This window comes from Bombina bombina, chromosome 6 (assembly GCF_027579735.1).
Source record: "Bombina bombina isolate aBomBom1 chromosome 6, aBomBom1.pri, whole genome shotgun sequence".
In the NCBI taxonomy this organism is placed as follows: domain Eukaryota; kingdom Metazoa; phylum Chordata; class Amphibia; order Anura; family Bombinatoridae; genus Bombina; species Bombina bombina.
Window position 1 is genome coordinate 468,935,454 of NC_069504.1, and position 20,236 is coordinate 468,955,689.

The window sequence follows — 20,236 nt, forward strand, 5'->3', positions numbered from 1 at the left end:
TGAGAGTCCACAAGCCCCCACCCTTTGCTTTTTTCAATAGGGTTGATTTTTTTGGAGTGAATATTTTTTTACCTTCTCCTTTAATGGCTCTTATTCCTTTTTCTTACCTCACTTGCTTGGCTATACGATAGACTAAGGTATGTGTGAGGCAGGAGCAGTTTTATAGAGCTCTTGGGGTTTGGGAAGAGTAATTCCCACGAGTAAGGGATTGTGTACTCTCACCACCATGAAAAAAATGAATTTATTAGTTAAGCATAAATTATGTTTTTTTTTATCAGGATAAGGCTGCCCTTCACACTCAGTACAGTTTTTCACCTAAAAAGTAGTATCTCCAGAAAATATTAATCAAGAGATTGTAGTTCCTTCTGTGTGTCCTAACCCAAATAATGAGAGAGTTTGTAAGTCTCCCAAAAACGCATTACAGACCATTCTACTAGATCATTTTCCATTTCTTGGGCATTTAGAAGTGAAGTGTCTGTAGAACAGATTGCAAACCAGCAACTTGGTCTTCCTTATGCACTTTCACTAAACGTGATCATTTTGATATTTTTGCCTCTTTGGAGACAGCTTTTGGCATAAAAGTCCTCCAGGCAGCAGTCTCTGGTAAACAGGTGAATGCCTTCATTTTTACCACCCTTTTTTTCGAGGACTCCACAGCTTGGGTATTGGATCCCAGATGTAATGGCTGGTGAACTCTAACCACCTTATGAAAGAAAAAACTAAATGTATGCTTACCTGATCAATTCCTTGCTTTCATGGTTGTGAGAGTCCACGAGACCCATCCAGACTTTTTATGTTCAATTGGTGGCAGTTATAGTTTGCACCTCATTTACCCAGTTTGTTCTTTTTTTATTTTTCTCCTGTTCTTGGCTATAAGTTAGACTGAGATATTCAGGGAAGTGTGAAGGATCAAAACCTCTTGGTATGTATGGTATCTTTGCCGCCTCTTAGTGGCCAGGAATTGAATCTCAGACATAATGGCTCGTGAACTCACCACCATGAAAAAAAGGAATTTATCAGGTAAGCGTTAATTTATGTATGGTTGTATATCTGATGAATAGATGCACAAAACACTAGACTATATATCAATAAATCAATTTTTATTATGCTTCATAACAAGGAAAACCAACATGAAGATTATGCAACATTTTAAGTAATTTAGCACACAGTTATATGTAAATACAGTATATAGTTTTGACTGCAAGTACTACATTAAATCAGACTCATAAATCCTGGTTTAATTAATGATTATTAGTGCATTAGTAGATTTTTAAAAAATAAATGACTTCTAAATAACAGGAATAATGAAAATGGATTAGTGAAAGGTGGGGAATTCCAAAATTCTTTATCATGAATATTGAATAATGTTTTAATTATCACATAGGTATTTATTGATAAAAACTAAAGTGTGTATAATCCTGAAGTTATTTTCGTTCATAAAATGATGATGTCCACAGTCCTCCATAACATATGGGATATGTTTCCCACCACCAGGAGGTGGTCAAGAACCCATAAAAGAGCTTTAAAACTTTCCATCTCCCTCTTAGGTTTTTTCTTATGCAATGGTTGTGAACAGAGGTTGTTCCAGCTACTTGCTTATGGATTACAAATTGGGAGCTCAGACCTATGTGAGGCCCAGAGTGTCTGGGGAGTATAATTTACAAATAAGACAGGAGGGGTGCTACATAAGGTAAGTGCTTTTATACAGCACAGACACAGCCCAGAAACTATTTGTAGGTACTCTGGCATAGGTACAGCATAGCCAGGGGACTTAACCTGCTCTCCTCATGACACAATTTATTCTCCATATCATGTCCCTAACAATTATATAAGCATTGGAAATACTATTACGGCAGCCTCTTACCCTATTTTAACCCTGTGGCAGCTTTTGGGAGAATTTTTTGATGTCCTTGCTTCCGGCGGGGGACCCGCCCCTTTGTGTTCCCGGGCTTTTCTCTTATATATCTGGAGCCTCTGTGACTAGATTTAACCTGCAACAGTTAGGGCCTGATTTTGAACAGATCTAATCTGATGCCTGCTAGTCTCAGGAATGGGGGGAGTACCCATACTGGAGCTGCCAGATGGTAAATCCAAGTGTTTAAAAAACTAAACATCAGTCATCAATTATTAAAAAAAAGGTGCTAAACTCACCATGTCTGCTAAAGTCAGAGTCTCCTGCCGCCCACGGCACAGCGTTCTTCTTCAATGAGATGATATTTCAACCTCTAAACCAATAGCCATGCATGTCATCTGACAGTGTTCTTTATCCTAGCACAGGTATTGGTTTAGAGTTGAAAGCATCACTTCATTGGTAAAGAGCGGTGTGCAGTGGACAGCCGGAGGCTCTGACTTTAGCGAGCTGCCACGGCACAGACAGGATGAATTTAGAACCCTTTTTTAATAAGTGATAACTGAAACTACAGTTTATACTTAGTCGTGGTAAATCCTAGCATTTTGTAAAGGGCTTTTCTTATTTCTTGGGGATTGTTAAGCTTACTACATTGGGAGATTGTACAAGTGTCTGAGGGAGTATTTTATAGTGTAGAGGGCTCTCTACCAGGTTTTATCTGTACTGTTTATTATAGGTGTCATTGGATACTGTTATATAAGTATAAATATGGAACAAAATGTTTCTGACCCAACTGATATTTCTTTAAAGGAGTCAGTTTCAGATATCCCTCTAGTTACATATATTTGTTTATTTTGCAAATCTGTTCCAGTATGGCATGTCAACCAAATCTGTGAGAAATTGTGTATCTCAGATTTTGCATGCAATCCAAACACAACCTTCCACTTCTCAGAGGGAAGTTTTCCCAATACTTGTCACTCAGGGGGATTTTGCTGATTTTACTCCTGAGTTTAAAGGCAGCATGTATAAAATTGTGACAGATTCTTTGGCGGAAATCCCCAAACCAAGTAAGTGTAAGTGTACACATCTGGGAATTTATCTCAGTCTCATGAGGTTAATGTGCAAAATCCTTCCCCACAACCCCAAGTTCCTGCTCTCTTACAGAGCTTTGACTCTGAGGATGCAAATATTTCTAGTTCGGATGGGGAAGTGTAATCAGATGAACAGGAGCCTCTGCTTGATCCTGAATATGACAATGTCTTTAGATTTAATGTGGAGGTATTAAAGACTAGAAATTTCTGAGGAAAACCCTGCTGAAAACAAGCCTGTTTATCAGTTAAATATTGTTTTCAAAGCTCCACCAAAAATTCCACAGGTGTTTCAGGACCCTGATTTGGTCTCTGACTATATTGCTAAGAAATGGAAAAAAGCCATGTGTACCTTTGCCCTTTCCACAAGATTTAGAAAACTGTACCCCATTCAAGAACCAAATTTGGAAGTGTGGGAAACATACCCTAAGGTGTTCATGGTGGTAGATAGCACTCTTGCCAAAAGTATGACTATCCCTATAAAAGAAAGCACTTTGTTTAGAGACCCAATGTAAGGCAAATTAGAGTCTTTTCTAAGGAAACTCTTTTTTTCAAACAGGTCTTTTACTTAGTTTCACCTGTGTGGCTGTAGCAGGAACACTATGGTGTGACTCCCTAGCAAAAATGATGGCAGACAATTCCTCTACTGACGATTTACAAAACTGCATTAAAGCCCTTAAAATGGCTCAATGGCTTCATGTGCGATGCGTTAATGGACATTATTCAGATCAAGGTAAAAAACATGCCTATGGCAGTGATGGCGAGGAGATCCTTATGGTTAAAATCTTAGTCAGCAGACATCATCTCTAAAAATAGACTGATGACTCTTTCCTTCCAATGGAAGATTCTATTCAGTTCAGACTTAGACTTATTAAGACAGTCACTGGTGGGAAAGAAGCTTTTCTTCCTCAGGATAAAAAATCCAAAGGAAAGAACAGAAGAGGATATCAGTTTTGTTCCTTTCACTCCTCAGGAGATCAGAAGTCCTCCTCTTCTCAGAAACCTGAGCCCTCCAAGTTAGCATGGAAGCTTGGTTCTTCAAAAAGATCAACAACACCTCTAATTCAGCATGACGCTTCGGCCCCCGATCCAGAATCTGTCCTGGTAGGGGACAGACTGAGTTTCTTTTAGGAGTCCTGGTTCAGGTCAGGTCAGTCCAGGACCCCTGGGTTCAAAATATAATTTCTCAGGGTTATCGGATAGGCTTCAGGTCCAGACCTCCTCTACGGCGATTCCTTCTGTCACATGTTCCCAAACTGCTGCTGCCTTTCTACAGTGTGTTCAGGAATTATAGGTTATGGGGGTAATTATCCCAGTACCTGTATCTCAACAGGGTCAAAGTTTTTACTCCAATCTGTTTATTGTCCCAAAGAAGGAAGGGACCTACAGAACTGTTTTAGCCCTAAAGATGTTAAACATGTTTCTCAGGGTTCCCACTTTCAAGATAGTAACCTTTCGCACAATGTTGCCCTTAATTCAACAGCATCAATTTATGACTACAATAGGCCTCAAGGATGCATACCTGCACATTCCCATCCACAGTGATCACTATCAGTTCCTGAGGTTTACTTATATGGACAAACACTACCAGTTTGTCGATGTTCAGTTTGTTCTGGCTACAGCTCCATGCATTTTTACAAAGGAGCTAGATGCCCCATTAGCGGTGATCAGAGCTCAGGGGATTTCAATTGCACTGTATCTTATGGTAGTCACTTCAGACACGGTTTCTTTTGCCTGCTTTCACTTACAACCCCTTAACTATCCATGCTCAGTCAGTGGCCAAATAATTATCTTTATTTGGAGCAACAAATCACTCTGGATTCATCCATCAGACAAGCTCTGTCTTGGTGGACACAAAGTCTTTCTTTGACCATTGGGGCATCTTTCCTTTATCCATCATGGGCCATTGTCATGACGGATGCCAGTCTTTTAGGCTGGGGGCAGTCTGGAAATCTCAAAGGGCACAAGGAATTTGGTCTCCTTTAGAGGCAAAGTTATGAATAAACATTCTGGAACTTCAAGCAATTCTTCATGCTCTTCAGGCCTGGCTTCTGTTGAAGGAGGGGAAATGTATCTGTTTCCAGTCTGACAATATCAGAGTGGTGGCCTATATCAATCATCAAGGAGGTACCTGCAGTCTATTGGCAATGTAGAAAGTCTCTTAGATTCGGTCCTGGGCAGAGAGGAATCAGTGCTACCTATCAGCGATTCAGACTATCTCAGCCATCAATTAGTCCATCCAGAAGAATGGCCTCTCCATCAGGATGTATTCAATTAACTAGTAGTAAAATGGGGCCTACCAGACATAGATCTGATGACTTCACACTTAAATCACAAACTTCCAAAGTACTGTGCAAGATCAAGAGATCCAAGGGCTCACATGGTAGACACCTTGCTATGTCCATTAGAATTCCATCTAGCATACCTGTTTCCTCCATTAGTTAATCTGCCGAGAGTCATTGCTCAGATCAAACATGATTCAGCATCAGTAATATTAATTGCTCCAGCCTGGCCCCACAAGACATAGTATGCGGACCTAGTACAGATGTCATCAACACCTCCATGGCGACCTACTCTGAGACAAGACCTGTTATCAAAAGGTCCTCTTTTCCATGAGGATCTCAAATCTCTAAATTTGACCGCATAGAGGTTGAATACCTAGTTTTGAGACATAGAGGATTTTCAGATTCTGTAATTGATACCTGTAACTCAAAGGATTTACCACAAAATTTGGAAAGCATATTTTGTGTGGTGCTCCTCTAAGGGATTTTCTTGGTGTTCCATTCATATCCTGATAATTTTTCAGTTTATACAAGTTGGTCTTGAAAAGGGTTTATCAGCTAGTTCCCTGAAGGGTCAAATTTCAGTTTTATCTGTTCTTTTTCATAGCAAGTTGGCTAAACTTCCTGATGTTAAGACCTTTGTTCAGGCGTTAGTTAGAATTAGGCCAGTTGTAAGACCTATTTCTCCTCACTGGAATATGAACCTAGTTCTTTCAGTTCTTCAGGGTCCTACATTTGAACCAATGCACTCCATAGACATAAAACTGTTGTCTTGGAAGGTACTTTTCTTGTTAGCTATCTCTTCTGCCAGAAGAGTTTCTGAGTTATCCTGTGATTCTCCATTTTTTATTTTATCACAACGATAAGGCTGTACTGCACACCAAATATGATTTTCTTCCAAAAGTGGTTTCTACTGATAACAATCAAGTAATTGTTGTTCCTTCTCTTTGTCCAGACCCTGCTAACTCTAAGAAAAGATTGTTACATAATCTTGACATAGTCAGAGCTTTGAAGTTCTATCTCCAAGCGACTAAAGAGTTTAGAAAACGTATAGTTTGTGCATTAATCTGGGAATCATAAAGGACAGAAAGCTACTAAGGTAGCGTTGGCATCTTTGCTTAAACAAGTGATTCACAAGGCTTAATTGGTGGCGGGTAAGTCGCCTCCTTAAACTTATTATGCTCACTCTACCAGACCAGTTGCAATATCGTGGGCCTTTAAGAATGATGTATCTTTTGAGCAGATTTGCAAAGCTGCCACATGGTTCTCCTTATGTACTTTTCTTTCATGTAATTGGCAAGAGTCCATGAGCTAGTGACGTATGGGATATACAATCCTACCAGGAGGGGCAAAGTTTCCCAAACCTCAAAATGCCTATAAATACACCCCTCACCACACCCACAATTCAGTTTTACAAACTTTGTCTCCTATGGAGGTGGTGAAGTAAGTTTGTGCTAGATTTCTACGTTGATATGCGCTTCTCAGCATTTTTTGAAGCCCGGTTCCTCTCAGAGTGCAGTGAATGTCAGAGGGATGTGAAGGGAGTATCACCTATTGAATGCAATGGTTATCCTAACGGGGATCTATTTCATAGGTTCTCTGTTATCGGCCGTAGAGATTCATCTCCTACCTCCCTTTTCAGATCGACGATATACTCTTATATACCCTTACCTCTACTGATTCTCGTTTCAGTACTGGTTTGGCTATCTGCTATATGTGGATGGGTGTCTTTTGGTAAGTATGTTTCATTTACTTAAGACACTCTCAGCTATGGTTTGGCACTTTATATATAAAGTTATAAATATATGTTTGTACTTATATTTGCCATGATTCAGGTTTATCAGTATATTTCCTTTTTGCAGACTATCAGTTATAATTTATTGCGTCATTCTTGGCGCAAGACTTTTTGGCGAGAAAATTACGTCTGTTGATGCAAATTCGTCATTTCCGGCGTCTTAGTTGGCGCAGGGTGTTTCTTGGGGTTGCGTCATCTATGACTCTCGTGTTTAGTTTCGGACATTTTTGGCGCCAACAAATATTTTTTCTGTTTGTTGTGCATCATACTTGGCGCCAAATATTTTCATTATTTAAAACCTCATTCCTTTTGCCTCTGGTCTTTTTTTCAATGTCAGAGGACTATGCTTTTGCATTTTTTCCATTCCTGAAACTGCCTTATAAGGAAATTGATAATTTTGCTTTATATGTTATTTTTCTCTTACATATTGCAAGATGTCTCAATCTGATCCTGTCTCAGAATCTGCTACTGGAATTCTGCTGCCTGATGTCGGTTCTACCAAAGCTAAGTGCATTTGTTGTAAACTTGTGGTAACTGTTCCTCTAGCTGTGGTTTGTAATAGTTGTCATGATAAACTTTTACATGCCGATAATGTTTCCATCAGTAGTAGTTCATTACCTGTTGCTGGTCCATCAACATCTAATGCTCAGGATATTCCTGTAAATTTAAGAGAATTTGTTTCTGATTCCATTCAGAAGGCTTTGTCTGTCATTTCGCCTTCTAATAAACGTAAGAGGTCTTTTAAAACTTCTCATAGAGATGATGAAATTTCAAATGACCGACAACATACTGATTTATCTATCTCTGATGAGGATCTGTCTAATTCAGAGGATCCTGCTTCAGATATTGACACTGACAAATCCTCTTATTTATTTAAAATGGAGTATATTCGTTGTTTATTAAAGGAAGTGTTGATTGCATTAGATATGGAGGAGACTAGTCCTCTTGATACTAAAACTAGTAAATGTTTAAATTCAGTTTATAAACCTCATGTAGTTATTCCAGAGGTTTTTCCAGTTCCTGATGCTATTTCAGATATGATTTCTAAGGAATGGAATAGACTGGGTACTTCTTTTACTCCTTCAAGGTTTAAAAAATTGTATCCTTTGCCTACTGATAGATTAGAATTTTGGGAAAAGATCCCCAAAGTTGAAGGGGCCATCTCTACTCTTGCCAAACGTACTACTATTCCTATGGAAGATAGTACTTCTTTTTAAGATCCTTTAGATAGGAAGCTTGAATCATTTCTAAGGAAAGCTTATTTATGTTCAGGTCATCTTCTTAGGCCTGCTATTTCTTTGGCTGACGTTGCAGCTGCTTCAACTTTTTGGTTGGAAACTTTAGCGCAACAAGTACATAATGTGTATAGCATTGTTAAATTAATTCAAAATGCTAATAATTTCATTTGTGATGCCATTTTTTATATCATCAGAATTGATGTTAGATATATGTATTTAGCTATTTTATCTAGAAGAGCTTTATGGCTTAAATCTTGGAATGCTGATATGACCTCTAAATCGACTTTGCTATCTCTTTCTTTCCAAGGTAATAAATTATTTGGTTCTCAGTTGGATTCTATAATTTCAACTGTCACTGGGGGGAAGGGAGCTTTTTTGCCTCAAAATAAAAAATCTAAGGGTAAATTTAAAGCTTCTAACCGTTTTCGTTCCTTTCGACAAAATAAGGAACAGAAACCTAATCCTTCCGCTAAGGAATCTGTTTCCAATTGGAAGCCTTCCTCAATCTGGAATTAATTCAAGCCATTTAAGAGATCTAAACCAGCCCCCAAGTCCGCATGAAGGTGCGGCCCTCATTCCAGCTCAGCTGGTAGGGGGCAGATTAAAATTTTTCAAAGATGTTTGGATGAATTCAGTCCAAAATCATTGGATTCAGAACATTGTCTCTCAGGGGTACAGAATAGGTTTCAGAGTAAGACCGCCTGTGAGTCTTCTCAGTAAAGAGGTATCAAAAAGTATACACAAACATTGGCATATACTGAGTGACTGTAATGACAAAATATCTATGTTTAAAAATCCACCTTTAATGGCCCATAGGAGAGTAAAAATTTTAAGAGACCACCTTGTCAAATCAGATGTGGGACCTAGTAAAAGTAACACACAAACATATATCAGTAAGAAAAATTTGGGCTCATATCCTTGCCTTAACTGCATGAGCTGCAGTTCTATAATTAGAGGTATTTTTTTTTTTTATCATCCTCACAAAGGTACACAGTATGAAATTAATTTATACTATACATGTGACACCACTCATGTGATATATCTTATTAAGTGTCCATGTTCCCTGATATACTTAGGCGAGACCACCCGTAAGGCAAAAGATAGAATGAGTCAACATCGTTCAAATATACGATGTGGAAACACTGAAGCACAAGTGTCTAGCCATTTCATTGAAAAGGGCCTCAGCATCAGCCAAATGAGATGGCAAGTCATAGATCATATAAAAGTACAAAGGAATGGTCAGGACAGGGAAAAGCTACTCAGACAAAAAGAGACTTGGTGGATACATAAATTAGAAACCATGGTCCCTAAAGGCCTAAATAGAGAGTTAGACATGTCTGTATATTTATAATGGCATAAATCTATATTTGCTGCAATTTATTAACCAGTTAACAATGTAAAAGAGAAAGTATAACCAAAAAATATCCTGTTGGTAATATATGTATAAACATTCTATACCCAAATAATGTATATATTGTTTTTTAAATTATAAATTAGAACTAGTATTTTTAATAAAGATTGTAATATAGGATTTCGCCACTAGGTGGAGATAGAGATACATGAGACCTGAAAATTGGCCATATGGCACCAAAATACAAGGTATAAAAGTTTGTAAGATAGTGTGTTAACCCATGCATGATTAAGGGGTATTAACCCCGAAACGTCACTGTAATTTAATGTCCTAAATAAAGATTTTTTTGTACTTGGAGTGCTGTGGACATCAACTTCATAGGGGTACAGAATAGGTTTCAGAGTAAGACCGTCTGTGAGAAGTTTCTTTCTGTCACACATTCCAGTGAAAGCACAGGCTTTCCTGAAGTGTGCTTCAGACCTTGGAGTTTTCAGGAACAGGGTCTGGGGTTTTATTCAAATCTGTTCATTGTCCCAAAGAAAGAAAATTCATTCAGACCAGTTCTGGATCTTAAAGCCTTGAATCGTTTTGTAAGAGTACCAACATTCAAAATGGTGACTATAAGGACTATTCTGCCTTTTGTTCAGCAAGGGCATTATATGTCCACAATAGACTTACAGGATGCATATCTTCATATTCCGATTCATCCAGATCACTATCAGTTCCTGAGATTCTCTTTTCTAGACAAGCATTACCAATTTGTTGCTCTTCCTTTTGGCCTAGCAACAGCTCCAAGGATCTTTTCAAAGGTTCTCTGTGCCCTACTCTCTGTAATCAGAGAGCGGGGTATTGCAGTGTTTCCTTATTTGGACGATATCTTGGTACTTGCTCAGTCTTTACGTTCTGCAGAATCTCACACGAATCATCTAGTGTTGTTTCTTCAAGAACATGGTTGGAGGATCAATTTACCAAAAAGTTCCTTCCTCAGACAAGGGTAACCTTTTTAGGTTTCCTGATAGATTCAGTATCCATGACTTTGTCTCTAACAGACAAGAGACTTTGAAGTTGGTTGCAGCCTGTCGGAAACCTTCAGTCTCAGTCATTCCCTTCAGTAGCTATATGCATGGAGGTTTTAGGTCTCATGACTACAGCATCGGACGCGATCCCCTTTGCTCGTTTTCACATGAGACCTCTTCAACTTTGTATGCTGAGCCAATGGTGCAGGGATTATACAAGGATATCACAATTCATGTCCTCAAATCCCAATGTTCGACTATCTCTGACTTGGTGGTTAGATCACCATCGTATAGTTCAAGGGGCCTCTTTTGTTCATCTAACCTGGACCGTGATCACAACAGATGCGAGTCTTTCAGGTTGGGGAGCTGTCTGGGGATCTCTGACAGCACAAGGGGTTTAGAAATCTCAAGAGGCGAGATTGCCAATCAATATTTTGGAACTCTGTGCGATTCTCAGAGCCCTTCAGTTTTGGCCCCTATTAAAGAGAGAGACGTTTATTTGTTTTCAGACAGACAATGTCACAAATGTGGCATATGTCAATCATCAGGGTGGGACTCACAGTCCTCAGGCTATGAAAGAAGTATCCCGGATACTTGTTTGGGCAGAATCCAGCTCCTGTCTAATTTCTGCGGTTCATATCCCAGGTATAGACAATTGGGAAGCGGATTATTTCAGTCGTCAAACTTTACATTCGGGAGAGTGGTCTCTTCACCCAGATGTGTATTTTGAAATTGTTCAGATGTGGGGGCTTCCAGATATAGATCTGATGGCATCTTATCTAAACAAGAAACTTCCCAGGTACCTGTCCAGGTCCATGGATCCTCAGGCGGAAGCAGTGGATGCATTGACACTTCCTTGGAGTTATCAACCTGCCTATATTTTTCCGCCTCTAGTTCTCCTTCCAAGAGGGATTTCCAAGATCATCATGGAGCAATCGTTTGTGCTGCTGGTGGCTCCAGCATGGGCTCACAGGTTTTGGTATGCGGATCTTGTTCGGATGTCCAGTTGCCAACCGTGGCCACTTCCATTAAGGCCAGACCTTCTATCTCAAGGTCCGTTTTTGCCATCAGGATCTCAAATCATTAAATTTGAAGGTATGGAAATTGAACGCTTAGTGCTTAGTCATAGAGGTTTCTCTGATTCAGTGATTAATACTATGTTGCAGGCTCGAAAATCTGTTTCTAGAAAGATTTATTATCGAGTTTGGAAGACTTACATTTCATGGTGTTCTTCTCATAAATTCTCTTGGCATTCTTTTAGAATTCCTAGAATTTTACAGTTTCTTCAGGATGGTTTGGATAAAGGTTTGTCTGCAAGTTCCTTGAAAGGACAAATCTCTGCTCTTTCTGTTTTATTCCACAGAAAAATTGCTAAACTCCCTGATATTCATTGTTTTGTACAGGCTTTGGTTCGTATTAAGCCTGTCATTAAATCAATCTCTCCTCCTTGGAGTCTTAATTTGGTTTTGAAGGCTTTACAGGCTCCTCCGTTTGAGCCTATGCATTCTTTGGATATTAAATTGCTTTCTTGGAAAGTGTTGTTTCTTTTGGCCATCTCTTCTGCTAGAAGAGTTTCTGAATTATCTGCTCTTTCTTGTGAGTCTCCTTTTCTGATTTTTCATCAGGATAAAGCAGTTTTGCGGACTTCATTTAAATTCTTACCTAATGTTGTGAATTCCAACAACATTAGTAGAGAAATTGTTGTCCCTTCTTTGTGTCCTCATCCTAAGAATTCTTTAGAAAGATCCTTACATTCTTTGGATGTGGTGAGAGCTTTGAAATATTATGTTGAAGCTACTAAAGTTTTCAGGAAGACTTCTAGTCTATTTGTTATCTTTTCTGGTTCTAGGAAAGGTCAGAAGGCTTCTGCCATTTCTTTGGCATCATGGTTAAAGCTTTTGATTCATCACGCTTATTTGGAGTCGGGTGAATCCCTGTCTCAGAGGATTACAGCTCATTCTACTAGGTCAGTTCCACTTCCTGGGCTTTTAAGAATGAAGCTTCAGTTGATCAGATTTGCAAAGCAGCAACTTGGTCTTCTTTGCAAATATTTAATAAATTCTACCATTTTGATGTTTTTTCTTCTTCAGAAGCAGTTTTTGGTAGAAAAGTTCTTCAGGCAGCTGTTTCAGTTTGATTCTTCTGCTTATATTTTCAGTTTTTTTCTTTTCCTCTATAAGATTAAAACTTATGATTTGGGTTGTGGATTAATTATTTTCAGCGGAATTGGCTGTCTTTATTTTTTATCCCTCCCTCTCTAGTGACTTTTGCGTGGAGTTCCACATCTTGGGTATTGATATCCCATACGTCACTAGCTCATGGACTCTTGCCAATTATATGAAAGAAAACATAATTTATGTAAGAATTTACCTGATAAATTCATTTCTTTCATATTGGCAAGAGTCCATGAGGCCCACCCTTTTTATGGTGGTTATGATTTTTTTGTATAAAGCACAATTATTCCAATTCCTTTGTTATGCTTTTTTTGCTCCTTTTTTATTACCCCACGTCTTGGCTATTCGTTAAACTGAATTGTGGGTGTGGTGAGGGGTGTATTTGTATGCATTTTGAGGTTTGGGAAACTTTGCCCCTCCTGGTAGGATTGTATATCCCATACGTCACTAGCTCATGGACTCTTGCCAATATAAAAGAAATTAATTTATCAGGTAAATTCTTACATAAATTATGTTTTTCCAAATGTTATCGTTTTGATGTCTTTGCTTCTTTGCAAACAGCTTTTGGCAGGAAAGTCCTTCAGGCCCCAGTGTTGGCTTAATAGGAACTGTAAGAGAAAGTATTTTTCCACCCTATCTGTAAAATAGACCATTGGCTTGGGTATTCATCCCATATGATATGGAGGACTGTGGAACATAATCATTTTACAAAAGAAAACGAAATTGATGCTTACCTGATAAAAATTGTTATTTCGGAATGATGATGGTCCACAGGCCCTGCTCGCTTCATTGGGCGACCATTCTAATGACACCTCTATAGACCCTACTTTGCCTTTCCTACCTTTCTTTCCTATTCCCTACTTGGCTATAGTTAAAACTAAGAGAGATGGGAAGTGGGAGGGTTTATAGCTCTTGTATGGGATCTTGACCTCCTCCTAGTTGCGGAAAACATATCTCATATGTTTTGGAGGACTGTGGACCATCATCATTCCGAAAGAAAATAATTTATCAGGTAAGCATATCAAATCATTGCTATCATTTTCTTTGTAAGCTACCTAATTGGATTAAAGCGACATGGAAATAATACATGTATTTTGTTGCATCTCAAAAAAGAAAAAGATTTGTGTTTTTTTATTTCTGCGGTGCAAGTAAAAGTGGTAATATGAAAAACTTAAGTATAGTACTTACACAAAAAGAGCTCTCAAACAGGGTACAAATATAAAATAATTCTCAATAGCTTGCTCTATAGCTAGTCATCACTCCGGGAGCAGCCACTTTTTGCCCCAAAATCTGCCTTTAAAGGGACATGAAACCCCAATTTTTTCTTTCATGATTAAAACAATTTTTTTTTGTGTACTTCTATTATCAAATTAATTTTGGTCTCAAAGAATTCCTTGTAAAGAGATTACCTAGTTAGGTAGCATGCGTGTCTGGAATGCTAGATGACATCAGTGTTTGCACAATGTATATCATTGTTAAAAAGCATTCTTGCAAAACTGTTGCTGTATAGTGCTTCCAAAAACAGAAAAAGCAAGAGAATATAAGTACATTTGATATTAAATGTAAATTGGATTATTTTTTTTTATTGCACACTCTATCTTTCTTGTCCCTTTAACAGATTAGAATGTTTCTGTAGTATGTCAGTAAGGACCTTCCTCAAAAAGGACAGTCCCGCAATAAAATACCAGACAATCCATCGCTTATTACCTTATTAGTATATTAAAATCTGCAGAAAATAATGCAACTAACAAAGAGTTTATGAACCTTTGTAGCTACTTGAAATGTTGGAAAAGTATGATTATGTGTAATGTAATTTTGCAGGAATTAAATGAAGTAACGTATTTGGACTTTGTCCTTCCTTTTTAAGAAAGATTTTTTTAATATAAAAAGTCAGGTTAACTAAAGACAATGGATACATTGCCTGTGCAATTAAGCACTGTGGCCCTGAAGTTGTATGAAAGTGCTACGGAAAATGCTGCAAGAGACTAATTTATTGCAAAGTGAGCATATCTGCTGATGACTAATATTCAGTAGCATTTCAGACCACCCCCTTGGAGAGTAAGTGTCTGGGACACACTTCTACAGTACAGAACCCGATTCCCTTAAACACTTTTAACAGATATGTATATATTCTATGAGTGTTTCTTACATGCTCCCTAGTATTACAAAGTTTAAATGCAATCAATTTTATATTAGACATATGGATTTGGATCCTTCGTTAGGATCCGAATAAGCAAGTATGTGTAATTCAGGTCTTTTTACGGAGCTGGATTAATTATTTTGCAAGATTACCACGTTAAGATCTGGATTTGCACAGATCTTAACGTGGTGATTTTGCACAAGAATCAATCCGGCTCCGAAAAAAGCCAAATTGCGCAAATCATATCCTAACAAAGGATCCGAAATCACATGTATATTTTATATTAGAATTTATTTCCTAAATTGGCTTTATGAAACCACAGTCAAGGAAATCCTGATATATGATCAATAAAATAAATGAGCAGCAACTACTACTATCTGAGTTTGGCGGTAGGAATTGTCTTTTTGCCTGTTTAAAATAAAGTTACACACTTATCTTCATGTTCCTGTATTCTTTTTCGCTTAAAGGGACATGAAACCCAATTTTTTTCTTTCATGGTTTAGATAGAGCATGCAATTTTAAACAACTTTTTAATTTACTTCTATTATATAATTTGCTTCATTCTCTTGATATACTTTGCTGAAAAGCATATAGATAGGCTCAGTAGCTGCTGATTGGTTGCTACACATAGATACCTCGTGTGACTGGCTCACCCATGTGCATTGCTATTTCTTCAACAAAGGATATATAATGAATTAAGCAAATTAAATAATAGAAGTAAATTGGAAAGTTGTTTAAAATTGTATTATCTACTTGAATCATGAAAGAAAATGTTTGGCTTTAGTGTCCCTTTAAACAATAGATAAAGACACTATCTGTGCTGTTACCAGTCTACTTAATGACAAAGCCATCCTAAACATGACTGATGTTTGCAAATCATAGTTTACCTGTTGCATTCCTCATCTATAGAGTATATGCATCTGATTATCTGCTTGTCTTAAATCGCTCATGTAATTAGACAGTGACACGTGTACTGCAGCAGATATTGAAGACCAGCTACCCAAGGAGCAATCCACCATTGTAGAAAAACTAAAGGAGTTCCCAAAACTAAAGAACCCATAAGAGAATCTTCCATAATGTGTAACATCACTATTCTGCTAATGTGCTGAAATAGGCTGCTCAGTTAAAACCTCCAGGCGTAAAGCAAAGCGTCAAATCTCTTCAATTACCTGAAAAGAAAAAAAAAAAGGACCACCTAAGTATATAAAAAAGGTTTAGATTAGCAATACTATTGTTTTTGTATGTGATGTATAATTATTATACTGGTTTTACACCGTTAAACAAGAAGTAAATAAAGATTCATGAAAATATAGCAGCACCGTTTTATTTTTATAACGAGCCATAGTTACTGACTGTATCACAGTTAAACAATAAAATGACGGCAACATTTTGTTAGATATGCTTGTATTAATAATAGCCACATCCTTAACGGGTCTGGAGGGCAGGGTGGCATTATGACTTTCCTGGGCCCTAGGCATTTTTGCCTTTGTTGGGCCCCTTTTTCCATAAAAAAAATAAATATTTGTTATGAACGCATTGGTATAATGACTATAAACCATAATGTATGTATCTTGCTTTTTATATATATATATATATATATATATATATATATATATATATATATATATATATATATATATTTATTTTATTTTTTTTTTTAATTAAATTTTAAAGTGGAGTTAACATAGGACCAAAAGTGTCCAACTTCATCCAGGGGATAAAAATGAGGACCAAATTACTTTGAATACAAACTGTATTCTACATTTCCAATTAAACTTTATTTTCTTTGTAACGTCCTCAATAAAAAAAAATGTTTTTAAAGTGGAACAGGATAACAAAAACAACAATAAAATGTAATTGATAATATCAATAATACAGTGGGGCAATTCACTTCTTTGGTAACAGTAATTACAGTATTACATACGATAACTGTATGACAGGATGTAAAATGAAAAGGTAAAGTATTGAGACATTAAAGGGACACTAAACACCTGATGCAGATTCTGCAAACTAACTTCTGCTGTCAGTCCATAAATCTACTACAAATTTAGTAATAAAGGATTTTTAGGCAGTCTGTGCAGCTTACCCCCATTGTATTCAAGAAAAGTGTTGTTAAACAGAATGGTGATACTGAGCTCAGTGCTGCTATGTGTGCTGCCATGTTGTAACGTACGTTTCTCACAGGCACAGTAGTCACGTGATACACAGGATTACCAGAATGCTCTCACAGTGGTGCTAAGTGAGTGCTGTAATTAGCTGTATGAACATTTTTCATATGTGCCTCTTATTTAAATAAATAAATATTCTGTTGTGCATGCATTTTATTAATTTCAAAGAACTCAAAACTTTTTCTAAGCTAGTAGAAATACGTCTGACTGCACTATTGAGAGGAACTGTTGTTTTAGTTAATAGCAACAGCTGATGCTGCACGGAGGGGAAATGAATGAGCTGAAGATACACGGAGGGGGGAGTTGCATGCTCCGTGGGAAGAAGAGAGCTGAATAACGCTGCAATTACATTTACTAGAAGATTTATGCACAAGTGCAAGAAGATTTATGCACTTGTGCATAAATCTTCTAGTAAATGTAATTGCAGCGTTATTCAGCTCTCTTCTTCCCACGGAGCATGCAACTCCCCCCTCCATGTATCTTCAGCTCATTCCTTTCCCCTCCGTGCAGCATCAGCTGTTGCTATTAACTAAAACAACAGTTCCTCTCAATAGTGCAGTCAGACGTATTTCTACTAGCTTAGAAAAAGTTTTGAGTTCTTTGAAATTAATAAAATGCATGCACAACAGAATATTTATTTATATAAATAAGAGGCACATATGAAAAGTGTTCATACAGCTAATTACAGCACTCACTTAGCACCACTGTGAGAGAGCATTCTGGTAATCCTTCTCTAAACTTAATAACATTATCTGCCATGCACAATCACGTGACTGCTGTGCCTGTGCGGCAATATGGTGGCCTACATAGCATCACCAAGCGGCAGATCAGCAGTCTAATTAAAGACACTTTTATTGAACTGTTTGGGGTAAACTGAGCGGCAAGAATAGGGATTCATGATTACTTTGTTATTATTAGTAAATATAAGTTAGTTTAAACAATTTTTAGAAGGTGTTATAGGTCCCTTTAAGGTCGATAAAGGTGAACATTACTCATACATTGGAAAGAAAAGGGAAACCAGAAAGAAAGGACAATTTGTGAAAATGTATCTTTCATATAAGAAATACCTTTTGAAAAATCATCAGACAAAATCTGATTTTTAGTCGAGTATATGCGTCAAAGTAAGAAAATAATAATAAAAAAATTAAAAAAAACGTAATAGGCTCTATATCCAGAGAAAGCCCCAGGCGAGACCACTACTAACACATCATAATGTTTAAATAGTTTCTTTTCAATAAAATTCAACATTAAAAAAAAAGTTCCCCATTTTGACTTAATATGTTTTTTTCTAATTGCAGTTTCAGTTACTCCACATCCTCTCCAACATAAATTAGAAACCAAGGGATAAATAGTATTAAGCCGTTTTGGAGTTAAATACCACCTCAACAATAATTTAAAATTGGTTTCCAGAGTATATACTGATAAGGAGGATTTTTTAATAGCTATAAATATATTTTGCAATTGTTCTGCTGTGATTTCAGTATGAAGGTCTCTATTCCAGGATATGACATAAGACGGGAGAGATTGGGAGGAGAGATCATGTAAAAGTTTATATAAAGTTGCTATCATTTTTTTAAAAAAAATGATGCAATTGTGACACAATGTCTCGAATAGGGTTAACGGCACTGAGGCTAAGTGGGCCACTGGCAAGTAGGCCAAAAGGGGCAAGCCATTATGTAGGTGGGGCCTGTGCAACCGTGAAACTCACTGCACAATATGAGACTGAGCCTGTTGTGCTGTGCGTTCTGACATGCTGTAATAAAATAAAACAAAGAGTATTGGCGCACATACATTTGCAAATGCAAACAAAACCTTTCTAAATGTTGAAAAATTGTCTGGAAAAAAATCCCCTATGCACTTATATTAAAATGTGTATCTTTGTCACACAATATTGCTGCTTAAGCCAATAACCAATTTACAAGGTTTCCCAACGTTGGCTGGTCCTAACACTACAATGCTTTGCCTTTATGGGCTGAATCATTCCTGCTTTAATTCTTTATATGAGAATGAGACCCCCTGGCTTTATACACAATTCCAATACAATGTCATGAGAACAACTGAGCTTGGAGGGGTGCTTTAACCAATGGAAGATGGTCAGTCTCCCTTTATTTTTAAATAAAGACAATGGCTGAGACAGGCTGTGAGAAAACAGACAACCAGCCCAAGAGCTTCAGGATTTTCAGGGGCATATTATAAGTAGACATGTGCATTCGGGTCCTTTGTAAAGAGCCGAAAATGGAAGTAGGTGGCCACTCTGCTCTTTTCGGAGCCAGATTTCTTTTTGTGAAAGAGCACCACTCTAAGATCTGTGCAAATCCATCTCAGTGTGGTGATCTTTCACAAAAATAAATCTGACTCCGAAAATAGCTGAACGGCATGAGCAACCACCTACTTTTGCATTCGGATACCCACAAAGGATCTAATTATAATTCATTTAGAAGTTCATTATAAGTAATTTAGAAGTTGATTACAATCTACAGTGATTTGCTCTCCTTTATAGTTTTTTGCTTTCAAGCTGAATTGGTCAGTGTGTTTTCCAAGTGATCACACTGCAAGTGGGTAAAAGCCTGCAGCTGCAAACTGCTTTTCAACAGAAAATTTCCCGAAAAGGACTTTTCGAGTGTTAGTACTTGAGCAGTAAAGTACTCTTGAATAAACCTTTTGTTCTCTTTGGGAGCTAAATGTTCACTTACATCTATGAGATGAACCTATTGCAATCCGAATCCATCCTCACCACTGCTTAAGCATCTGTATGCCAATTGTATGCATGATGGGTATACCGGGTATTTTTTCTAAATTACTATATTGTCATTTGTAATACTTGTAAAGGTCTGAGCAGTTCATAGCTGTCTCTGATATCATCATATTGTAACCCGGGTTACTAACTAACTTTTATGTTGTAATTGAAATTCTTTTCTCTGCATGCCGAAGCACTAAAGAGCAGGAAAAGTGATTCAGATTGAGACCATACTGATATTGTTCCTTCAGTCCACATTTGGATACCAACACTTTGAGAGTAAAACCCCAATGAGAGGCACGGCATAGACAAGTACTATCGTAAGCGAGATTTCCCTTGTGTGATGACGCTGAGAAGCAGCCGGGGTCACTGGAATCTGCTTTGGATTGTAGCCACTG